Source organism: Varroa jacobsoni, unplaced genomic scaffold (genome assembly GCF_002532875.2).
Source record: "Varroa jacobsoni isolate VJ856 unplaced genomic scaffold, vjacob_1.0 scaffold_556, whole genome shotgun sequence".
In the NCBI taxonomy this organism is placed as follows: domain Eukaryota; kingdom Metazoa; phylum Arthropoda; class Arachnida; order Mesostigmata; family Varroidae; genus Varroa; species Varroa jacobsoni.
In genome coordinates this window covers 1,014-7,669 of record NW_019213458.1, presented here as the reverse complement: position 1 = coordinate 7,669, position 6,656 = coordinate 1,014, and the positions used below count along the sequence as shown (strand labels likewise).

General features: G+C 40.7%; 1 long non-coding RNA gene across 1 annotated transcript in view; it reads right to left on the bottom strand.

The window, feature by feature from the left end:
- Window positions 1–6,441, bottom strand: part of LOC147753333 (uncharacterized) — an 8,113-nt gene extending 1,672 nt beyond the window's left edge. The window contains exons 1-2 of the long non-coding RNA XR_015311506.1: window positions 3,713–6,441; window positions 2,821–2,942 (exon numbers count right to left, since the gene is read on the bottom strand). This is a non-coding gene — a long non-coding RNA (uncharacterized LOC147753333). The remainder of the gene's footprint in view (window positions 1–2,820; window positions 2,943–3,712) is intronic.
- Window positions 6,442–6,656: the final 215 nt, after the last annotated feature.

Genomic DNA, 6,656 nt, shown 5'->3' with positions numbered 1-6,656 from the left:
TATTTTTTTTTTTTTTTCTCAAAATAGCTTATATTTCAATCTTCTAAGATCGAAACCTGTGTAACTGTTCATTAGAGAATTAAAAAGACCAAGCCTATCGTGAGATAACCTTGACTTCTTCGATGATCGACACATAATTCCAATTGCTCTCCGTCATGCACTCGTACACCAAAGATCGCTCAGAAACGGCTCGAAAATAGTGATATTTATATCTACTGGTTTCTACCCCAATCTCTGATACTGTATGCTTTTATCGTAAGTCTTAGGTGACCACAACCTATAGACACGTTCTTATATGAACCGGTAGGGGATTCGGGGTTATATGGGTCAAAATTTGCCTGGTTTTGTCGTTGAAAGTATTTGGTGTTACACGAAAAATATACTAGTGTATCCGTTAAAGAATCCCTTTTTATGCAGCCTAAATTGGTTCACTGTAATTAATTAATTTCCAAGAAAGTATCGACTTAAAATATTTACACCTTTAACTCGTATAGCCTGACAAGGTAAGATCATATGACCCAGGGATAGGTCTACAGAGGCCAGTAATAATTTCATGCGAAGAAATTAGTCATCTGATAAAGTTAAAGAATAAACGTTTTTGATCCTAGTAAGAGGGCCCATCTTTTAAATTTGGTAAATATACCTAGTGACATGCATTGCACAAAGTTTATGGTCCTTGTAGATCTCAAAAATTCTGAAAGTTTGATAGCGTTAAGATCCGAAATCAGCCTAGCTGAAAAACGGAGCGGCCTATGTGGCTCCTATCCCACCTTATCTTTTCCTACATATAAATCCCTTATATACAGACAAGGTAACACGAAAGCCAAGGGCAAACTTCAAAGACATTCGCTCTATCTCTGCACTATTGCACTCTGCAACTTTATGAATCCGCTGTGTCCTCACACCTCCATCACACTTGCGTAGTCTGTGTGAGCACCACTATAGGCGAAAGCAGGCTTCCGCCTTTTTTAGGTCCGTCGGTTTTGGCACACGAAAACGATTCTCACGTTCTTCGTTGTCTTTTTTGCCTCTTATTCGTCTCCCATTTTTGTTAGGTGCCTTGAGATACCGGCATCAGAGAGATATGTTTTTTCTGAAGCCTTCCACTCTACTGAGCTGTAAGGCAAAAGGCTGCAACGGCACCAGTACCCTGTTCTAAGAGTGCCTGATCTGACGCCGCGTTGTTTTACATCTTACTGACTCAGGCCAATCGCAATGGCGCTGTTCTGTTTCTCTAGCTATGGCTGATAGCAGCTATCTGCCACTAATGCTTGTCAGAAGTTGGATTCTCGTGGACTGTTGCAACAGTTCTTCCCGCTCGCTTCCAGCTAAATGTTTAGTTTCGATCCATGGTTTTTTCGCTTTACCTTTCTTTTCGTGTGACACTCGTTGTATTAGTGGTCAAAGGCTTTTCTTCTACTTTTTTTTGGTTAGACCTTACCGTTTAATAAAACTTATGCAAACTTTTTCTTGGCGAACGTGGTCTTCGCGGTTATTTTAAAGGGAAAAAAATGCCAGCAAAAAAAAAGGGAGCCATGCTTCTCTCCATGCTTTCGACGCAGTGCCGCTGCATACACTCAAAAAGGTGTTCTTTGTTATCCGGAAAGTGGTATTGAAGAAAGACCGTTAGGGGTGTCACTAGTCCCGTAGAGGACCCTCTGCGTGAGAATAGACGTCAGCGAAGGTATAAGAGCTTTGAAGAGAAACGAAGAAACGTTCACTTTGTTATGCGGCCACTAACGTCCCAGAGCACATTCAGCTTCTTCTTACAGGATTTATTTTAAGGCAAAAAACGAGGACGAAGAAGACTCCGGGCAGTGGTAAGCTTAGAGCCAGTCGAAGGTGTTCCTTAAGTCCATATTGAAAGTGCAGGAAGGCGGCGAAGGATACGGCGGTAGAGACTGCGCCGATGGGCCCTTACGGCGTAAGAGATGCATAATTAATCGCGGAGCACACCTAGAGTGTTTCTTGTGGACACAGCTATAATTTCTATCGTTGTCTCTTCTGTTTGATCTTTTGATGTACGGGCCGATACGTGCTCCAATATTAAATCGACAGAGGTGATCCACCCGGACATACTGCCACTTGACATAGGGTATATCAGCCAAAATGTACATATTTGCATAAATTGATCTTGCGAGGTACATCCATAAAAAATGTCCTGAAGTTCATACACAGAACGATACGTTAGGATACAGGACTGAAACGACTTCTTACAAGTTTGCTTTTGCACTATATTATAACTAGTAAAAGTACCGGTTTGTATTGTTTAGTGTTTTTCTGTACTTTTAACAGGTCAACTAAATTCTATGTAACAGCAATTTGAGAACCGTCAAGGCGTCCGAGTTTTACGGTCATTAGTAGATGACGTTCGAGGCATTACTTAGAAAAGCCGAAGTAAATGGCAAAAAAAACACGATAGCAATGTTAAAAATACACATACACCATTGGCTGAGTCGATAAGAAACTGACTACAAACGTACACAGAAAAGGCTTAACCAGTGGAGCGAACGGAGGGAACGAAGCGATAGACAAGATATGAGGTCGGACAAGAGGCGGCGACGGCTGCGGCGGCTACAGTAACAAGAGCTTCTGGATTGGACTTGGTCAAGTTACCTCAAGTATAGAAATACGCATTTACAGAGTTCGGGAATTGCTGCAACCCCTCACAAGAACGATTCCGTGGAATCTTAAAAATCCCATTCATATGCATGAAGTAGGTGCACATGAACATATCCAGGCGACCCAAATCTGTCACTATATGATTGCTTTAGCTGTACACTAGCTGGTTAGATAAGCAAGTAAGCAGTCACGACTCACCGTGCCCCAAGACGCACCAACATAGCTGGTCACGAATTCACAGCGTACTTCCAAATGACAGCCATGCGTGGCAGAGGAACCCGCCCTTCATATGCCATCAAGCGTTGATGGCGGTGAAGCTCCTGGAAACGGTGCTTTACGTAAGTAACGCAATAGAAAAAAAGTGCACACATAGAAGTGGGCAGGGGTCAAGTAAGAAATAGAGAACAAGACGAGCGATATGGAAATACAGTAGCGCAAAAACAAAATGATGCGTTTAAATTCAAACAGGATCTATACCTTTCTGAATAGTTAATTTGTCTGGTGTGGTTATTGTTCTAACATTGCGAAATAACCTAACAATGATTTTCATCTAAACAACTACGACTACTGCCGTTGTATTGAACAGTAAGATTTTAGACAGCTTCTACGAAAGCTCTACGGACATTCTTATCCTTTTCTCGAGTAGAAAAGGAATAAAGAGCAGAGAATGCGACCTATGGCACTGATTCTTCCCCAGCGCTCGTTCGAATATGGCAAGGACAGTTATTATTAATTTTTGGTGGTGCATGGCTGTCGCCACTGTGTCGCCAATTCGCTATGAAATTAACGGTAAACGGTTATGACCCTGGAACTTTTTTTGTCTCAACGATCATTTGTATTTTTTTTCCAGCGTAACCAACGTTCATTGTATGTACGATCTACAATAGTGTAATGTTCGTATATGCGTCCGTATAATTATTTCTTTATATCTTCAAACGTGGCGGAAACTTCGATGCAGTCGCAAGCTTGGTTTGCTGGTGGTTAAAGCAGTTTATTGGTTGATGAAGTTTGTCTCAACTGTTAGCTTATCCATGGAAGTTCCAGAGTACCGGGAAAGATTTAAGAAAACTTAGCGTTTTCAGATCCTTACTAATTCACAGGAACACATGGACGACGGAAGCACAAATGTCACTATTCATTCATGTGAAACTTAGACTTGACGTCCTTTCATTCGACAACCATTGCGTTGGGCATTGAGATCACAACCAGTATTTCTCTCGATTCGCTTTCTTTTTTATCACTTGTGTCTTTTTACGAGAGGTTTACTGTGTGACCAAGTTAATCGGGCTAGCGGCTAGTATAATCTAAAATGAACTTCATCAGGTTCTAGGATGCCGGATGGCTTCACGTCAGAACTAAGAATGGCTAAGTAGCAAAGGGCACACTGTCTATGATCAAATAGCCCGCGAGCTCTATACGTCGATAGGTAAAGGGGACATTCATTTGAGTATTTGATATAGGAGGATGGGCGGTAGATTGTGCGAGTCAGCGATGGAGAAAAGACAGAACGGTTGTTAGTCTAAGAAGGGAGCATAAAGAGAAAGAACAAGCGCAGTAGTTACTCCGCCGTAATGTTGTCTGCTCCTTCTTACTAGAAGAATAGGAAAAATAAAGATTGGTACATACATTTTGTCAAAGAAAACGTTCGAGGACGTCCTGAAGCTACTAGCTGGAACGCGGTAACGATGGCTAGAATCGCTTCCATCGTTCCAAAGGAACCTTGCAAGAAGTATTATTGTCACCTGCGATTTTGTCAAAATGGTAAACTACAATTTGTAAGTAATAAATGTTTGTGTTCGCCAATGTCCGGACTAGAAAAAGTATAGGGGGAAGATGGCAGTGTACTACAACATTAAGCCACATAGGACGTCCCTTAGGATATAGTACGTTGAGAAATACTGACGTTTTTACAGGGGTAACACGATGCATGGCAGCAAACTTGCTTGCGTGTTTAAGCAGACATCAGCTCGCACAGCGTACGCAACGAAGATTGCAGTCGGCCACAAACTGTAAAGACGAATATAGAAAAAAGAAGAAGTTTCAAAGGAGAATGAAAACGACACAGACGAAAGCTGTAAAAAAAATTTACTAACACCATAAACACGACTCGATGCAGGCGCTGACTAAGTTCACGTTGGAGTGGCATGGCATGATAGCAGCAAGAAATCCCTATAAAGGAGGGATGTGGAAAATATGGCGAATGCTGGAGCAAGGGCCCATAAGAGACCTGAGCACGAACTAAAAGCAAATGTTGTATATAGCTAGGCGGTACTAAAGATTCTGATTACGGACGGATGGTAAGGACGCATAGTAGGACACACAATTCTTCCGTTGTCATAGCTTCACCGTAAAAAATCGAAAAAATGAAAGAAATAATCGAAGATGAGGTAGAGCTGATTGACGAAGACACAGACTGGTCATAAAGGTCAAGTTTCCGTATATACAAGCTCAATCAGTCTGCGTTCATAAATGCGGATGAACGCACATGGATGCATTTCTGAAGATAAAGGAACTATGGGGCGCGTAAAGTGTTAAACATCCTTGACTAGAGAGATTACCTTAGAAAATGTCAGCTTTTTATGTAAGTGCTGCCGACTCGTACCGTGAGCCTTTTCAGTAAATTTTCCCACGGGGTGTTCGTCATGTAACGAAACGCATTTATGCACTTTAGTCTAGTCGCAAATTCTGATTATTACGCATGCGTCCTGATATTGTCAATACAAAGAACCATGTACTGATAGTAACCCTAGTACTTACACATATTTGGTCTAGAAGGTAGGTTAACAATTCTTCAAAGCACAAAGTGGAATTTCGTAAGTTCCGCTTTATGTCTGCTTTATATCATCCAAGTGCGGACAGCTCCTACGATTTGTACTACTGAATATAGACTGCGTTTTTTCTCTTAAGGACATAATATGCCATCTGAATTCTCTAGTGCTCCAAGCTTACGGAAATGATGAACTAAAGATAAAACTAAAAAAAAAAACAGGACAGAAACGCCAGACAACCTGTTTAACAAACGACTACGCATTTCTTTTCTTTAAAAAATATGAATGGTTAAGCTAACATAAAATTGGCAATCCCCCCTTAATTAAGTCCTATACGTCCCAGTATGTCCACAAATGTGTTTCCAGTCACTGCGACTTGTTCATATAACACAATAAGGAAAGAAATGAAGCATGCTCTTGTCAAAAATTGAGCCACCGTATAAAACACAAGGTCTTTGTCAATAATACAAAAAATAGTGCCCCTATTAAGCAACACACTCGTAATCAACTCGAACTAATAAAAAGCTTTCTTCAGTATAAACCTAATAAAAGCAAATTCACCACTCAATTCCGGAGTTTGAGTTTCTTGTTGGAAGTTTTCCCTACGTTCCACGTTCTAGTTCTCTACGTTAAGAGTTTTTACAATTTTTGACTTACAATTTTTCAAAAACGAGGCAAAAGAGGTACCAGTCAGCACCAGTAGAATTGATACCTCTATAACGGCAATTGTTCGAAAAAAATGGTAATTTCTCTAATTTTCCCGTATCGTCCATAAAGGTTTAGCGGAATAGGAAGCAGTAATGTTTTTTAATCACGGAGACGAATACTGCCATATCAAAGGCTGTGTGTTCATAAGGCCGAAATCAAGCAGCACAACTTATCCAGCTGTATAAAAATATACACAGAAAATTATTACGAAGGAAGTTCGTGTTCGGCGCACGCGCTATAACATGCTTTGATATTTTATTTAATTGCACTCAACTGCCATCCATATAGGGGCTAAGAGAGAATCACTTACTTCGCTTGTATTTATTGATGATTTCTATCAAGTTCCAGGTACTGGTGGGCCTTCGAGGGCATTTCTTAGCCTCCAATCACTTACATATCGTCCTGATGCACTACTCGATAACACTGTGGACCTTCAAAAGTACTTTTCTGCTCTAGCATTCCTTACACCTACAATTTTTATTATACAGATTGTATTGTAGTCTCGCCTGTATTGGTCCTTATTAGTCATATCCTAATTAGCTATACATTGTTCAAACA